Source organism: Eleutherodactylus coqui, chromosome 7, assembly GCF_035609145.1.
Source record: "Eleutherodactylus coqui strain aEleCoq1 chromosome 7, aEleCoq1.hap1, whole genome shotgun sequence".
In the NCBI taxonomy this organism is placed as follows: domain Eukaryota; kingdom Metazoa; phylum Chordata; class Amphibia; order Anura; family Eleutherodactylidae; genus Eleutherodactylus; species Eleutherodactylus coqui.
Genome location: NC_089843.1, coordinates 92911933 through 92930728, shown reverse-complemented (window position 1 = coordinate 92930728; position 18796 = coordinate 92911933). Strand labels below are relative to the sequence as shown.

The window sequence follows — 18796 nt, the reverse complement described above, 5'->3', positions numbered from 1 at the left end:
AATAAATATACCAGTGAAACGGGCTCTAAAAAATGCTCATATAGTCCATTGATACAAGATTGGACAAGATAGCTAATGCAACAAGGACTTATCTGATAAACTAAATGCATAGGTATAAAGAGATGTTACAGACTCACTTATACTGGGGCTGGTCTGCCCCAAGTTGAAGGAAAGCCTCTTGCCAACAAGCTCCGCACCCTTTTTGAAAAAGTGTTGGGGCTGGCGCAGGAGGAAGAGAAGTCACAAAATTTGTGCGCAAGAAGGGTTTGCACAAAAATGTCTGACTGTTCTGACCCAGTATCCTGGAGTAAAGCAGTTAGTAAATCTCCCCGCCCCCATATATATATAGTTTTTTTAAACTGTATATTACTATTTTATTACAAAAAAATACATAAAGTCAGACTTCTTGCAGCTATCCCTTCCAACATCTGTGCAGCAGGTTAACGTTTATTCCATGTGAATTTCTTGCGGGCGCCCTCTTGGCCTGGTTTTTTCCGTTCCCTCTTGCGTGGACGTACAGTTAGCAATCCAGCTTGTCTCATAGCCTCCATTTCTTCTGGAGACACAAAACTGCGCAGGGCCTTTGATACAGCTAAACGGACAGCTCCAGCTTGCGCAGATCTTCCACATCCCGTGACGGTACATTCTGTATCATACTTCATCAAGCGGTTCAAAAATTGAAACGGGAACATAAGTTGCTCTCTGTCTGGAAGTACTGGAAAATAATCAGTATATTCCTGCCCATTTATGGTAATTTTTCCTTTTCCTTGGTCCCGTAATATAACCTCTGCATTTGAAGTTTTCCTTTTACCTTTCCCTCTGCTGAATGCTACTCCATGCTCATCATACTGCAGAGGATGAACCGTCTGCTTTTGGGACTGTATTTCCAGATTCTTGCAGTATCTCCGTACATAGTCCTCCTCAATGCTGCTGTTTGGCAGGCTCACCAAGCGTTCCATCGTTTGTATAAAATACAGGTAGTCTTGGTCAGACAGATTTTCTGCTAGAAGGCTCTCCAATTCTTCCTTAACCAACCATCTTATGCCAGAGGTTTCTATCGCTGGTTTTTCATTTTCCACACTTAAGCCTTTTCTCTTAACTTCTTCTCCCTATGCTTGAATTGACAAATACTTTGCATGTGTATCATGCAGTAATGAGTAAAACCCTTGCTTGCCAGTGTAAAATAGAAAGTGGAACGGACGCTTGTCTTCTCCCCACTGAATTGCTATTTGCTTTGGAAATATCACATCAGGGTGCTTCATAAGTGGCCGGGCCCTTTTATCAAATAACCCAGAGGGAAAGAGATACGCAATGGCTTTATCAATGTCCGCTTGGGTGAACGTCTCTGGATCCTCTCTAGAGATGAGCGAACGTACTCGTCCGAGCTTGATATTCGTGCGAATATTAGGGTGTTCGGGATGCTCGTTACTCTTAACGAGCACCACGCGGTGTTCCGGTTACTTTCAGTTTCCTCTCTGAGACGTTAGCGCGCTTTTCTGGCCAATTGAAAGACAGGGAAGGCATTACAACTCCCCCCTGTGACGTTCAAGCCCTATACCACCCCCCTGCTGTGAGTGGCTGGGGCGATCAGATGTCACCCGAGTATAAAAGTCGGCCCCTCCCGCAGCTCGCCTCAGATGTCTTGTGAGTTAGCTGAGGGAAAGTGCTGTTGGTGCCGGAGCTGCTATAGGGAGAGTGTTTGTAGTTAGTGTAGGCTTCAAGAACCCCAACGGTCCTTCTCAGGGCCACATCTATCCGTGTGCAGTACTGTGGAGGGTGCTGTTAGCAGTGTTGCACAAATTTTTTTTTTTTCAAAATCTGCAGTCTGCAGAGCATTGCGCCTTGCAGTAATAGTCCAGGGATAGAAGTGGTGGTTAGGCAGGGAGAGTGTTAGGAGTGAGTGTAGGCTTCAAGAACCCCAACGGTCCTTCTTAGGGCCACATCTATCCGTGTGCAGTACTGTGCAGTCTGCTGTTAGCAGTGTTGCATATTTTTTTCTTTTCAAAATCGGCTGTCTGCAGAGCATTGCGCCTTGCAGTAATACTACAGGGAGAGAATTGTGTAGGCAGGGCCAGAAGACATATATTATTGATTGAATATAGTCAGTGGGCCCTCCGTTTCCAAAAAAGGGAAAAATTGTATTTGTCCTGCAGTCTTGCGCCAATTTATTTCCTGCCTGGGAAAAGTAACCGCTGTGCTGCACTTCATATAACTGCATTTCTGTGCAACACATATCTTATCTGATTCAATATAGTCAGTGGGCCCTCCGTTTCCCAAAAAGGGAAACATTCTATTTGTCCTGCAGGCTTGCGCCAATTTATTTGCTGCCTGTGAAAAGTAACTGCTGTGCTGCACTTCATATAACTGCATTTCTGTGCAACACATATCTTATCTGATTGAATATAGTCAGTGGGCCCTCCGTTTCCCAAAAAGGGAAACATTCTATTTGTCCTGCAGGCTTGCGCCAATTTATTTCCTGCCTGGGAAAAGTAACCGCTGTGCTGCACTTCATATAACTGCATTTCTGTGCAACACATATCTTATCTGATTGAATATAGTCAGTGGACCCTCCGTTTCCCAAAAAGGGAAACATTCTATTTGTCCTGCAGGCTTGCGCCAATTTATTTCCTGCCTGGGAAAAGTAACCGCTGTGCTGCACTTCATATAACTGCATTTCTGTGCAACACATATCTTATCTGATTGAATATAGTCAGTGGGCCCTCTGTTTCCCAAAAAGGGAAACATTCTATTTGTCCTGCAGGCTTGCGCCAATTTATTTCCTGCCTGGGAAATCACTGGTAATACAGCATGCTGAGGGGTAGGGGTAAGCCTAGAGGACATGGACGTGGACGTGGCCGAGGACGCGTAGGCCCAAGTGAGGGTGTCGGCACAGGGCGAGCTCCTGATCAAGGTGTATCGCAGCCGACTGCTGCGCGATTAGGAGAGAAGCACTTTTCTGGCGTCCCCACATTCATCGCCCAATTAATGGGTCCACGCGGGAGACCTTTATTAGAAAATGAGCAGTGTGAGCAGGTCCTGTCGTGGATGGCAGAAAGTGCTTCGAGCAAGCTATCATCCACCCACAGTTCTGCGCCGTCCAGTGCTGCAAATCCAAATCCTCTGGCTGCTACTCCTCCTTCCTCCCAGCCTCCTCACTCCACTACAATGACACATGCTCCGGAGCGGGCAGACTCCCAGGAACTGTTCTCGGGCCCCTGCTCAGATTGGGCAGCAGTGGTTCCTCTCCCACCAGAGGAGTTTATCGTCACTGATGCCCAACCATTGGAAAGTTCCCGGGGTCCGGGGGATGAGGCTGGGGACTTCCGGCAACTGTCTCAAGACCTTTCAGTGGGTGAGGAGGACGATGACGATCAGACACAGTTGTCTTGCAGTGAGGTAGTAGTAAGGGCAGTAAGTCCGAGGGAGGAGCGCACAGAGGATTCGGAGGAAGAGCAGCAGGACGATGAGGTGACTGACCCCACCTGGTGTGCAACGCCTACACAGGACAGGTCTTCAGAGGGGGAGGCACGGGCAGCAGCAGGGCAGGTTGCAAGAGGCAGTGCGGTGTCCAGGGGTAGAGGCAGGGCCAGACCAAATAATCCACCAACTGTTTCCCAAAGCGCCCCCTCGCGCCATGCCACCCTGCAGAGGCCGAGGTGCTCTAAGGTCTGGCAGTTTTTCACAGAGACGCCTGACGACCGACGAACAGTGGTGTGCAACCTTTGTCGCGCCAAGATCAGCCGGGGAGCCACCACCAACAGCCTCACCACCACCAGCATGCGCAGACATATGATGGCCAAGCACCCCACAAGGTGGGACGAAGGCTGTTCACCGCCTCCGGTTTGCACAGCTGCCTCTCCCCCTGTGCCCCAACCTGCCACTGAGATCCAACCCCGCTCTGAGGACACAGGCACTACCGTCTCCTGGCCTGCACCCACACCCTCACCTCCGCTGTCCTCGGCCCCATCCACCAATGTCTCGCACCGCACCGTCCAGCCATCGCTAGCGCAAGTGTTTGAGCGCAAGCGCAAGTACGCCGCCACGCACCCGCACGCTCAAGCGTTAACCGTCCACATAGCAAAATTTATCAGCCTTGAGATGCTGCCGTATAGGGTTGTGGAAATGGAGTCCTTCAAAAGTATGATGGAGGCGGCGGCCCCGCGCTACTCAGTTCCCAGTCGCCACTACTTTTCCCGATGTGCCGTCCCAGCCCTGCACGACCACGTCTCCCGCAACATTGTACGCGCCCTCACCAACGCGGTTACTGCCAAGGTCCACTTAACAATGGACACGTGGACAAGCACAGGCGGCCAGGGCCACTACATCTCCCTGACGGCACATTGGGTGAATTTAGTGGAGGCTGGGACAGAGTCAGAGCCTGGGACCGCTCACGTCCTACCCACCCCCAGAATTGCGGGCCCCAGCTCGGTGCTGGTATCTGCGGCGGTGTATGCTTCCTCCACTAAAGCACCCTCCTCCTCCTCCGCAACCTCTGTCTCGCAATCAAGATGTGTCAGCAGCAGCAGCACGTCGCCAGCAGTCGGTGTCGCGCGGCGTGGCAGCACAGCGGTGGGCAAGCGTCAGCAGGCCGTGCTGAAACTACTCAGCTTAGGCGATAAGAGGCACACGGCCCACGAACTGCTGCAGGGTCTGACAGAGCAGACCGACCGCTGGCTTGCGCCGCTGAGCCTCCAACCGGGCATGGTCGTTGTGACAACGGCCGTAACCTGGTGGCGGCTCTGCAGCTCGGCAGCCTCACGCACGTGCCATGCCTGGCCCACGTCTTTAATTTGGTGGTTCAGCGCTTTCTGAAAAGCTACCCACGCTTGTCAGACCTGCTCGTAAAGGTGCGCCGGCTCTGCGCACATTTCCGCAAGTCCCACACGGACGCTGCCACCCTGCGGACACTGCAACATCGGTTTAATCTGCCAGTGCACCGACTGCTGTGCGACGTGCCCACACGGTGGAACTCTACGCTCCACATGTTGGCCAGGCTCTATGAGCAGCGTAGAGCAATAGTGGAATACCAACTCCAACATGGGCGGTGCAGTGGGAGTCAGCCTCCTCAATTCTTTTCAGAAGAGTGGGCCTGGTTGGCAGACATCTGCCAGGTCCTTCGAAACTTTGAGCAGTCTACCCAGGTGGTGAGCGGCGATGCTGCAATCATTAGCGTCACCATTCCTCTGCTATGCATCTTGAAAAGTTCCCTGCAAACCATAAAGGCAGCCGCTTTGCGCTCGGAAACAGAGCCGGGGGAAGACAGTATGTCGCTGGATAGTCAGAGCACCCTCCTGTCTATATCTCAGTGCGTTCAGGAGGAGGAGGAGGAGCATGAGGAGGATGAGGAGGAGGGGGAAGAGACAGCTTGGCCCACTGCTGACGGTACCCATGCTGCTTGCCTGTCATCATTTCAGCGTGTATGGCCTGAGGAGGAGGAGGAGGAAGAGGATCCTGAAAGTGATCTTCCTAGTGCGGACAGCCATGTGTTGCGTACAGGTACCCTGGCACACATGGCTGACTTCATGTTAGGATGCCTTTCTCGTGACCCTCGCGTTACACGCATTCTGGCCACTACGGATTACTGGGTGTGCACACTGCTCGACCCACGGTATAAGGAGAACCTTCCCACTCTCATTCCCGAAGAGGAAAGGGGTTCGAGAGTGTTGCTATACCACAGGACCCTGGCGGACAAGCTGATGGTAAAATTCCCATACGACAGCGCTAGTGGCAGAAGGCGCAGTTCCGAGGGCCAGGTAGCAGGGGAGGTGCGGAGATCGAGCAGCATGTACAGCCCAGGCAGTGCAACAGTCTTTAAGGGCCTGGACAGCTTTATGGCTCCCCAGCAAGACTGTGTCACCGCTCCCCAGTCAAGGCTGAGTCGGCGGGAGCACTGTAAAAGGATGGTGAGGGAGTACGTAGCCGATCGCACGACCGTCCTCCGTGACGCCTCTGCCACCTACAACTACTGGGTGTCGAAGCTGGACACGTGGCCTGAACTAGCGCTGTATGCCCTGGAGGTGCTTGCTTGTCCTGCGGCTAGCGTCTTGTCGGAGAGGGTGTTTAGTGCGGCTGGGGGAATCATCACAGATAAGCGTACCCGCCTGTCAACCGACAGTGCTGACAGGCTAACACTCATCAAGATGAACAAAGCCTGGATTTCCCCAGACTTCTCTTCTCCACCAGCGGACAGCAGCGATACCTAAGCAATACGTACGCTGCACCCGCGGATGGAAGCATCGTTCTCTCTCACCATCCAAAACGGGGACATTTCTGCTTCATCAATCTGTGTATAATATTCCTCCTCCTCCTCCTACTCCTCCTCCTGAAACCTCACGTAATCACGCTGAACGGGCAATTTTTCTTAGGGCCACAAGGCTCACTCATATAATTTTTCTAAAATTTTTTTATACGTTTCAATGCTCTTAAAAGCGTTGGAACTTTAACTTGAACCAATTTTTCGTTAAACCGGGCTGCCTCCAGGCCTAGTTACCACTTAAGCCACATTAACCAAAGCGATTAATGGGTTTCACCTGCCATCTTGGTTGGGCATGGCCAATTTTTACTGAGGTACATTAGTACTGTTGGTACACCAATTTTTTTGGGCCCTCACCTACAGTGTAATCATAGCAATTTCTATGTTCTTCGCCTGCACTCATGGTACAGAAAGGTGTGTGGGGTTGGCCTACACTTTAGCTACATAAATGTAACTTGGGCCTTGGCTATACTGCAGCTACTGAAATGGAACTAAGACTGCGCTCCCACTATACTGCTGCTTCGGAATTGTTCCTGGGGCCTGTGTAGGCTGCTACTATTACTTAAATGGAACTTAGACTATGCTCCTCCTATACTGCTGCTTCGGAATTGTTACTGGGGCCTGTCTTGAGTGCTACTATTACTGAAATGGAACGAAGACTGCGCTCCCACTATACTGCTGCTTCAGAATTGTTACTGGGGCCTGTCTTGAGTGCTACTATTACTGAAATGGAACTAATACTGTGCTCCCCCTATAATGCTGCTAGTGATATGTTAGTGGGGCCTGTCCTAATGCTACGGCTGAAATGTTACGAATTATGGGCTCTGCCTATACCGCTGCTAATGGTATGTCTCTGGGGTGTGGAAACAGAGGCTTCACAAAGACATGATGGCGGCGAGGCCATTTCCCACCAACGCGGTTACTGTTAAGGTGCATATAACCACGGACACGTGGAGAGGACACGTAGTGCCTCAAAAACATCCCCCTCCTCCTCCAACAATGAAAACATTCTTGGCAAATGCCTTTGCATTGGTTCGTCTGGTGGCAGTCCAAGAATTTCACCTTTACCAACACAACAAGAGAGCCCCCCCACCATCCCCCCGCCACGGCCCACTTAATCCTGGCCACATTCCGAAAACCAACAAAATAAAACCGCGCTACTAGGTCGGCAGTCACCACCACATTACCACCAACGCGGTTACTGTTAAGGTGCATATAACCACGGACACGTGGAGAGGACACGTAGTGCCTCAAAAACATCCCCCTCCTCCTCCAACAATGAAAACATTCTTGGCAAATGCCTTTGCATTGGTTCGTCTGGTGGCAGTCCAAGAATTTCACCTTTACCAACACAACAAGAGAGCCCCCCCACCATCCCCCCGCCACGGCCCACTTAATCCTGGCCACATTCCGAAAACCAACAAAATAAAACCGCGCTACTAGGTCGGCAGTCACCACCACATTACCACCAACGCGGTTACTGTTAAGGTGCATATAACCACGGACACGTGGAGAGGACACGTAGTGCCTCAAAAACATCCCCCGCCACGGCCAACTTAATCCTGGCCACATTCCGAAAACCAACAAAATACAACCGCGCTACTAGGTCCGCAGTCACCACCACATTACCACCAACGTGGTTACTGTTAAGGTGCATATAACCACGGACACGTGGAGAGGACACGTAGTGCCTCAAAAACATCCCCCGCCACGGCCAACTTAATCCTGGCCACATTCCGAAAACCAACAAAATACAACCGCGCTACTAGGTCCGCAGTCACCACCACATTACCACCAACGCGGTTACTGTTAAGGTACATATTACCAGTCTGACTGGGGCATGCAGACACCTTGACAGAATGAATAGTGTGTGGCACATAGGTTCCCCATTGCTATGCCCACGTGTGCAGCTCCTGATGGCGGTGGCACAGGATTATATTTCTCATTGCTTCTGTACAGCATTGTGGGCTATCGCCCCACCACTTTTAAAGAGGGTCGCTGCCTAGCTGTGCCAACCCTCTGCAGTGTGTGCCTGCAGTTCCTCGTCATGGCAGACGCACTTATAAATAGACATGAGGGTGGTGTGGCATGAGGGCAGCTGAAGGGTGCGCAGGGACAGTTTGGTGTGCGCTGTGGACACTGCGTCGTGCAGGGGGAGGGGGGTTGGGCAGCATGTAACCCAGGAGAAGTGGCAGCAGAGTGTCATGCAGGCAGTGATTGTGCTTTGTTGTAGGTAGTGTGGTGCTTAGCTAAGGTATGCCATGCTAATGAGGGCTTTTCAGAAGTAAAAGTTGTTGGGAGGGGGGGGGGCACTCTTGCCGGTATTGTGGCTTAATAGTGGGACCTGTGAACTTGAGATGCAGCCCAACATGTAGCCCCTCGCCTGCCCTATCCGTTGCTGTGTCGTTCCCATCACTTTCTTGAATTGCCCAGATTTTCACACATGGAAACCTTAGCGAGCATCGGCGAAATACAAAAATGCTCGGGTCGCCCATTGACTTCAATGGGGTTCGTTACTCGAAACGAACCCTCGAGCATTGCGAAAATTTCGTCCCGAGTAACGAGCACCCGAGCATTTTGGTGCTCGCTCATCTCTAATCCTCTCCCATCATGTTGGCTAAATGTCTCTTTCCAATGTTGAACTCTTCAATCTGTTTTTTAGTAAAGGCCTCTGTGTACTTTTCTGGTCCCGAGGCTGCAACATTTTTCCTCTGTACTGTGGAACTGGTATGTATTAGTCGAGCCGCCTCACTGCCCCCCGCAACCATCGGCTTCCAGGGAGCCGCAGCCCTCGTACGCAGCACTACAGCCAGCAACCTCGGACGGCATACAGCGGCGGCCTTGCTGGAGGATGCAGACTAATGGAGGTCACATGAGCCAACAGGAAGGGGAGGACGGAAGAGGAACGGGAGGAGCAGTCTGTGAGGGATGGAGCAGCAGGTGTGCCGGGCCGCCTCATGTATGACAGGTGGTACCGGGCGCGTTACTTGTGGGGTCTTCCACCTTTGGAAGTGCTGACAGCCTATAACCTGCTTATAGTCTCCTAACAGCTCTGTTGTCATGGAGACGTCTAAGGTTATGTTCAGCCGGAGTGCTGAGCCCCAAGACATGAAGGAGCGCCATGCTCGTGTGTCCATCCACTGTGTGCGCCCCCATATTTTTTATGTGATTGTCTATGTTAAAAAAAAGTCTCGAAATATTCTAATTTTCATGGTGGCCACTTGAGCAAGCACAACAGGATGACTGTAGCTCACTCCTCAGCTTTGCTGTATAGACTATGGCCCGAATAACATGGGCAGACAATCTGCCCGTAACAAGCATTGATTGGTAATATACTTTAGCAAGTCAAGTAGCACTCATTTAGCTGCATTTAAATGCATAAATCATCATGAGTATACTTGGATGAACTACTGGTTTTGCAAGCATTCATGGCAATACAGGTTTTTCTTTATTGTTGGCAGCAGATCCCTTATTTACAAGAAGGGATGCACTGCTGATAAAGAATAGTTTTTTATGCCCACACAAAAGGCTGCAATTACTAACAAATTAGGGTATTATTATTTTTCATGTGATTGCTAGACATGTTTACAGTGGGCAATCATCACAAACGAACATTCGCACATTATGATTAGAGGGTGGGCAGCTTAACGACAGCTCTAGTGTACTGCTGGAAACCTAGATAAAGCAGTCTAGTAATACTATACACCATGCAAACAAAAGTTCTCTGAAGGAGAGAGCTGTACGCCATTATGTCCTGTAGACTGTAATAGTGCATGACATTTTTCTTTGCAATAAAGGGGTGTTCCCATTTTTGGCCAAACATGGCCAAGATGAGAATGCCGCTGATTTTTGACTTAGGCCTCATGTCCACGGGGAAAATCAGATCCGCTGCAGATTCTCCATGTAGAATCTGCAGTGGGTCCCTCCTGCCCCGCGGACATGAGCGCCGAAAATAAGAATTTAAAAGCATTTACCTATCCGGCGCGGGCGGGGAAGGTCAGCTGTTCCTCACGGCCGGATCTTTTTTTTCGGCCGGCGGATGAATTCCTCACGCCGGCGGCACGTCGCCGGCACGTCGTCGACGTGCCGCGCGCATGCGCCGGGCACATCCGCCGAGCCGAAGCAAGGAAGATGCGGCCGTGAGGAAGAGGAGACCTTCCCGGTCCGCTACGGATGGTAAATACTTTAAATTCCTATTTTAGGTCTCCCGCGGATCCCGACGGCTTCCATAGGCTTCAATAGAAGCCCGCGGGAGCCGTCCCCGCGGGAGACCCGCATGAAAATGGAGCATGGTCCAGATTTTTCCATGCTCCATTTTTTTTAAAATCCCTTTTATTGACGATCCGCGGGTATTTATCTACCCGCGGGTGGTCAATGCATCCCTATGGGATGCGGATCCGCATGCGGGAGATCCGCTGCGGATCTTAAATCATATTTTGCCCGTGGACATGAGCCCTTAGTGGTCGGGATGACAAAAACTGCCGAGCTCGGAGGAGCTACACTATTTTTATAACTTTCATAGAAGTCCATGAGAGTTATGCAAACTTTATCGCACAGCGATATTCTGGCTCCACAGCTCCCGAGTAATGGAAACAACATAGTTTGCTCTGCTACACTGTTTGCAAAACTTTTGACTTCTATAGGAGTTATGCAAACAATGTAGCGCAGGGTTTTTGGCTATTTTTGTCCTTTCGACCACCCCTGGCCACCACATTCTGTGGATATGTCATGAGGGTCTGAGATAGAAATACCCTATCACCAGATGCTGAAAACAAAGATTAGCATACTTTTGCCCCTCACAGACATGTGATATTGGATCATATTTCTCAATAAATAAATGACCAAATCTAATATTTTTGACTCATTTGTTTGATTTGGTTTTCTTTATTTATTTTTAGGACTGGTGTGAAAATCTGATGTAGTTTTAGGTGAAATGTAAGCAGATATGAGGAAAATTCTGAAGTGATCACTACTTTTCAAGCACCACTGTATCTATCAAATAATGGAAGAGTGGCAGCACTCTAAATATATGCTATTGCTGATGAAAAAAGTGAGTAATTTATTCATCCATCAGTGCTAATGCAATGTTTTGTTTCTATCTTGCAGTGTTTCTCAAGCCTGTAATGGGAGAAAAAATGAATATCGCTTTTATTAGATTTTGTTGCATATTGTTATGGTACACATAACCTTGTGGGCATTGTACAGTTACAACACTTGCTTGTCTCATCATTTAAATACTGCATCTGGCAACAATTTATTGAATTTTTCTGTATCTAGTGATGTATACACACAATGTATATTTCATTACTGAGGTGAAAAAAATACATTAACACTTTGTCTACACTTTTGTAGACATGCACTTCTGCATAAACTATACCAGCTGGTCCATTTGTGATCTTATGTAATAATTTTTATGAACTATGATGCTTTATTGTTGAAGCATACTTTTTAGATCTATATATATATATAAAGGTGAAAGCCCTCACTCACTGACTGACTGACTCGCCACTAATTCTCTAACTCCACAATGTCGTACAAACATGAAATTTGGCCTGAACATTCTTTAGGTCCTAAACAGGAAAAGTAAAGTGGTCACAACGCGATTATTCAATGCTAAGTGCAAAAGTATTGTCATCCCTATGTAATGTACCTAATCTAATTCTCTAACTTCCCGGTGTCGTACAAACATGAAATTTAGCATGACCATTCTTTAGGTCCTAAATGGGAAAAGTAAAGGGGTCACAACACGATCATTCAATACTAATTGCAAAAGTAAGTACACCCCTATGTAATGTAACTTCCCAGTGATGTACAAGCGTGAAATTTGGCACAAGCATTCTTTAGGTCCTAAATGAAGAGAGTGGGAGGGGTAGCACATTCTGCAGAGGGACATCGGAACATGCAGCCTGAGGAGAATCTAATGCTCTTCTATTTGTATACATATCTTATTCCTTGGTTACTCTAAAGTAACCTTAACTTCATAAAATTTTCAATGTAAACAATGTGTAAACACCTGTATCAATTTAACTCGGGCAGAGTCGGGTATATCAGTTAGTGCCTGTATATTTCTCCCTTTGGTGATTCTGCCCCATCTTTTTTGTTAGACTTATTTTTTATATGACCTATATTTGTTAATAAAGATTTTCTTCAACATTTTTTTCAGATTTCTTTAGTGACTTGTTCCTTTTCTTTGTAGGTTTGAGCATTTGTTGGAGAGCTACAGAGTTTATTATACAGAGTTATTTACACCTATAGTAGATATTAGTGGACTTTCTTTAGATAATATGTACTTTTATTATATTTTTTTTTGTCTAACTAAATTGGTTATCTTGGATCTGTAAAAATTAGTTTAGGAGGTATGGTCTGTAGTCTGTAATAGTTTAGGGAGTTTGGTCTGGGGTCTTTTAATTTAGGGTACCTGGCCTGCAATTATTGGGATCTGGTCTGAGGTCTGTATTTATTTTAGGATCTGTTTCTTTTTTACTTAGGCCTCATGTCCACTTGGAAATTCTAATTTAAAATCCGCAGCGTTTTTCATGCACGCGGATCCGCGCCCCATTGTGATGCATTAGACACCCGCAGGTAGTTAAATACCTGCGGATGTCATTTTTCCCTGCAGACGCGGATCTATTGAAGCCTATGGAAGCCGTCTGGATCTGCGGGAGACCTAAAATCAGAATATACTCACCTGCTGCGGGCCCTGCGTGTCTTCTCTTCTTCCTGGCCGGATCTTCTTGCTTCGGCCCGGCGGATGTGCCCGCCGCATGCGCGCGGCACGCAGCCAGCGTGCCGAGCACATCCGCCGGGCCGAAGAAAGAAGATCCGGCCGCAAAGAAAGGAAGACACGCACGGCCCGCAGCAGGTAAGTTTATTCTAATTTCAGCCCTCATGTCCGCGGGGCAGGAGGGACCCGCTGCGGATTCTCCATAGAGAATCCGTAGCGGGCCTGATTTTCCCCGTGGACATGAGGCCTTAGAGTCTATATAGTCTACACTTGTTTCACTGGTATACCCTGGGGTCTGATTTTATTATATGGTTTGTATTAGCTGAGGAAGTCTGGTCTATGAGGTTATTAATTCTTTCCATCAATGTTTCTTTGTGGTCTGAATTCTATACTTATTTTTCTTTAAGGACTGTATTTATTCTAATGTTTGAGTTTTTTGGTATCAGGTTATAAATACACTTTGTGGTTTGGGATTTGTATTCATTTTATGGTGTGATGAAGTACCTTTATGTACTATTTGTGATAAGCTATCAGTGTTTAATGGACATGGCTTATGTAAATGCATGGACACCGCTTCTCAGAATTTCTCTGATGTAATAACTGAAAAGTAGACAGGTTTGTTGTGTGTGAATCTATATTTGTGGATGTGTGTGCTTGATACAAGTGCAAGCCTATCCCTGACCACTCTTATGAATGTTAGTGACTGTAGGATCATTCCTGACTCATAACTCCAAACTTTTGAACAATAAAAAGTGTCGCAATCAGCAAAATGGCAAATTTTCCATGTTAAAGCACACCTCATTAACTTTAAGCCATACCCTTTGTGTTCCCCTCACAGTGATAGTGCATGTTATTGACCCCTCTCACAATAATAGTACCCCTTAGTGTTCCCCTCACAGTAATAGTGCCTCTTAGTTACCTCCTGAATGTAGTAGTGTTTCTTAGCGACCCTCTCATCATATTAGTGTTCTCTAGTGACATGCCTAACAGTAATAGTGCCTTTCAGTGACCCCACTTAATAGTGCTCTGCTCCATGGCCCATAGTGCCGTCCTCTATGGACCCACTTTACAATGCTCCCCTCTATGCCTGCACTTTATAATAATCCCCTCTGTGGCTCCATAGTGCTCCTCTTTTTGGCCACACTCTATAATGCTCTTCTTTGTGACCGCAGATGGCTACTCTCTGTGGCCCCAATTTATAATGCTCCCCTCTGTGGCCCTGTTGAGGCAAGTGGCTTGAGCTCTCTTTGTGGGAAGCAGTGCCAGAAGATGGTAAGTTCCATTTCACAGCTCAGGGGCTGGGTGTACCTTTTGGGTTGCACCTCCAGTCTCCCCTCTATTATGAGACATGGGCATTATGGAACCACCGTGCGAACTCCCAGTTACAATTTTGCAAGTGGCATCTGGTCTGCTACAGTTCATCAAAAGACTACCTATACATCATCTTGCTGGATCAACTCTGGGAACTTTATTACCTTAACAGGCATCTGAATTCAGTATCTATGTGTCTCAGAAATAAGGTGCTTGCAATGTCTACTTAGTTTCCTGTGTCTCAATACTCTTAGAGGAACTTGCGCCACATGGGGTTACAAGCAGAGCCTACACAGAGCAGCAGCCACTTCTCAGGAATCACCAGACATCTCCTCAAAGGGTGGGAACAACCCCTTTTATAGCTTCTTACTCACAAGGCAACGGAGGAGCATGCGCATAGTGCACAGACAGTAAGAAACCTTTCCCCAGGCACAGAGGGAAACATTTTCTTGAACATTACAGAAAAAAAGTGAAACTGTACGCTGTTTACCCCTTACAGCCCCGTATTGCTTACCTCTGTAGCCCCACTTCGTAATGCTCCCCTCTATCGCCCCATAGTTTTTTCCTCTGTGGCCCCACCTAATAATGCTACCTTCTATGGCTTCACTTTATAATGCACCCCATAGTTCTCCTTTCTGTGGCCCCACTTTATAATGCCTCTCTGTATCTCCATAGTGCTCCCCTCTGTGGCCCCACTTTTTTAAAATGTGATCCCACTTTATAATGCTCCCCTCTGTGACCCTGCTACAAAAAATCAATTTATTATCCACAGTAATCATTCACTTCTATATTCCCTTACATCCTACGGCCGGATACTGGCAGCTCGCTGCTCTATACACCAACTGACTCTTCCCTACTTCTGCTTTTGCATGCAGTGCGTCTGCAGCTAGGGGCAGAATACAGACGTATAGAACAATCTGCTGTCAGTGTCCAGCACCGGGATGCAAGCGAGGCTGATAAAGGCTAAGTATACCCCCATATATTACATACAATACTAAATTACGAATTTGCCAATTATACTTTTATTATTCATATAAGTATCAATGGGAAATTGTATTAATAAGTACACGTATTAAAGAGTATATGTATTTTACAGGAATGATTCAAACCATTAATACAGATTCCTTAAAAAGCTTATTTGTCCAGTTACCATGATTTTCCTCTGGGCCCTTTTCTCAAAATGTAAGGGATCAATAAACTAGATAGCAAACTTTGTATCTTTGTGTAATCACAAAGCATGATTCTTCTCTAAACTCATGTTTGCCTGTTACGCTTTTGTATGTGTTTTTACAAGGTCGTCAGTGACCCTGAATACGTCCTTGTAACTACTAGGAGTGAATGGCAGTATAACAACAGTGTACACCCCACGTGCTGTAGAGGGTATGTTTGTCACGTTTTGTCATTATAAAATGTGCTTGTCACAGGGCTTTTGACATCCGCTGCTTTAGGATATCATTATTTGAAGTAGAGCCTACTAGCAAAGAGATCAGTTAGTGGTCAGCTTTTCTGAGACCAAGCAAATATTCTCAAACATTTTGCTATTTCTCAGATTGTGTATTAGTTTTAGACCAAGAGCTTTTCAACTGTCCAGAAAAGAACAAGACAAGAATCACAAATATGCCATAGGCTCCCTACACACGGGTGGAAATTCTGCAGCAGGATTTCCCGCAGAATTTCTGCCCGTGCCCGCCTGCATAGGATTGCATTACAAAATGCAATCCTATGCAGACGGCCACGATTTGTCCACGTGAAAACACGCGGAAAACAAATCGCGGCATGTTCTATTTCTGTGCGGATCTCGCAGAGGCCCGCACAGAAATGTCAGTAGTGCCAGGCCCGGCTCCCGGCTCCTCTCTGTGCATGGGCTGGCTGGGCGGCAGCCGGCACATCACAGAGCCAGAGCCGTGGGACCAGGTGAGAGTCGCACTGGTCCCTGCAGGGACGTGGGTCGGATCCCACTGCGAGAATTCTCGCAGTGGATCCGACCCAGCCGTCTGCAGGCGGCCATATCAAGAGGCTGATAAAGGTAATAAATGTTGCATTTTTTTAATAATGAAATCCTCCCTTTAGTACAACATATTTACTTCATTCCAATAGTTTAGAATAAGTTCATGTTTTATTATTTGCTATTTCAAAATTCTGCAGGCTTCATGTTACCAGAGATAAGTGCATTATGGGAAATCAAATATCTAGGGAAATAAAGTATCTCTTTGTGGAAACCATACGCCAGGCTATGCTTCCCTGGGCTAAATGATATGTAAAAAATTTCTCCTGAAGTAAGGAAGAAAATACTTTCAGTTAGGGCTCCATCACACATTTTAGCACATTTTTGCACGCGGAAATATTTCACACGCATTTTGTGGAGAATAGAGCCCATTGATTTCAATGAGTTCATTCTCACTTCTTTTTTTTGCACAGTTCTCCATAGAGGTCTGTGGAAGGTGTGCAAATGTGCACACATATACGTGCGGATATGCGCAAAATGCTGCACAAACCACAGCACGCCGGCACCTTGTTTTGGCATAATAGCCATTTAAATCAGGGTCGGCTTATTCCCCCAACCATCTGAACTAGCGGTGCTGGTGCAAATATGCTCAGTATTGAAAAGTACCCTCGTTCACTTTGCAAAAACGTTGTCCAGGAGCGAGCATATTTTGCAATATGCTTGTATGACGCCATCCTTAGGCGAAGTTTAGAAGTAGTGGATTTGTTGTAGATTTCTGGTAATGATTGCACAAATATATGTAAGTGGGTTCAGATATAACTGAAATCTAAATGTTAAGGCATGCTGAAGTTTTTCAAAGGATGTCTACTGGGGTTCCTGCAGACCAGGATAGGCATAGATACACTCGTGATACCATGGCGTAATTGTGCTGTGAAGGGAGCGTAATGCAGTCTATCGGATGCGTATCGGTGCATTTTATTGTACTTTCCTGCGTTGTTGGAATCGTTCACATCGGTGCAGGACACACCGTGCTGTGATTTAACAGGCTGTGCAGCCTAATTAGTCCCCAGTGTTGTCAATTTCTCCACAAAATCGTGCAGTTTAGTGCACGATTTGGTGTAGATCAGGTGCACATTTGTGCACCCCCATAGACTTCTGTGGTGGCTTTAGTGTGCAAATACGTACAAAAATAGAGCATGTTGTATATATTTTTGCAAAATGTGTGCGCAAAATGCAGGGAACCCATTGAAATTAATAGGTCCTATTTTCTGCATTTTGTGCAAATAAATTTGCATGCGCAAAAATGTACACAAATACGTCTGTCTGCAGAAGCCATGGATTTTCACAGCAAGTTTCATACAAACAGTCAAATCTACTACAAATTTTTGCCATGAGTTCATTGCAAAATATGCAATGGAAAAAATTGTTGCGGTACCTAGACATAGCTTTATGCCACACAAGCGTTTGTAAAAGTGCTGCATTTTCAACGCAGCGTCTTACAGAGTTGAGTGCAGCGTTTTTGTGAGCGTTTGTCTGCTTTTTTACAGCATATTTAGTGCAGTAATTACCCTGGAAAAGCAAGCTGATGGCTTCACCATCCCCCCCCCTTTTCATATGTCAACTTGTTTTTATTAAACATTTTTGCATTAAACAGGCCCTTCACAGATATAGACTTTTTTTTGCATTAAACAGGGTTTATCAAAACATACAGTTGTGTAGAAACATTTATATCCTTAACTTGAAGGAAAACATTTCCTCTATCCTTGTCAATAAATTCGATCATTAATACTGGTACGTGCTTTTTCTGCATTCTAAATTCATACGGAGGGTGGAGAGGACAGGAAAAGGAAAAAAAAGAAAAAAAAAAGGAAAAAATGGGGTGTATAGAAAACATGGGGTCACATTATGGGTCAAAAAACCTTCAACATATTTCAACAACCTAATCAACCATGAATCAGAGTGACACATTATTCCCCCCCCCCCTTTTAACGTATCAAAAACTACCTGTATACCTGAAAATAGAATATACAGCATTAGTTTTAGGGCTTAGTCACACGATGCGCCTGTGTGACTGAGAACTTACTGCAGGAAGAATGAAGCCGGTCACAAGTTCTTTCTTCCGGCGCTGCAGAGAGACGTCCGTCCTGAAGTGCGGCCGTCTTCTTCCTGCAGTAACACGGGCACCAATGCACCCGTGGGACTAAGCCCTTAGCATGCGTTATAAGCTCTGCACTAAAATACTCATCTGAGAAGCCCCATTAAAATAAATGGAGGCTTAGTACAGCATTTATAGCAGGCGTTAAAAACACCGGCTAAACAATGTAAAAAACGCCTGTGTGAAAGTTGCCTTAGAGACCTTTCACATGGATGCAAATTGTTCTGCAGGATGCAGCAGAATTTGCCTTCAAATCAAATCATCACCAAAGTCCACATTTTTAAGTGCAGATTTTGATGTGGAATTGATGGCAGAATTAAGCCATTTTAAATTCTCCATTTAAACCCACACTTTAGATTTTGATGTAGAATTTTCCAAAGGATAGAAAATTCCAGTGAATCCTGCACA

The 18796-nt window shown here is 46.7% G+C and overlaps 1 pseudogene; it reads right to left on the bottom strand.

Annotated features, from left to right (window-relative positions):
* Positions 1-379: 379 nt before the first annotated feature.
* On the bottom strand, positions 380-18043 carry LOC136573525 (small ribosomal subunit protein uS9m pseudogene; annotated as a pseudogene).
* Positions 18044-18796: the final 753 nt, after the last annotated feature.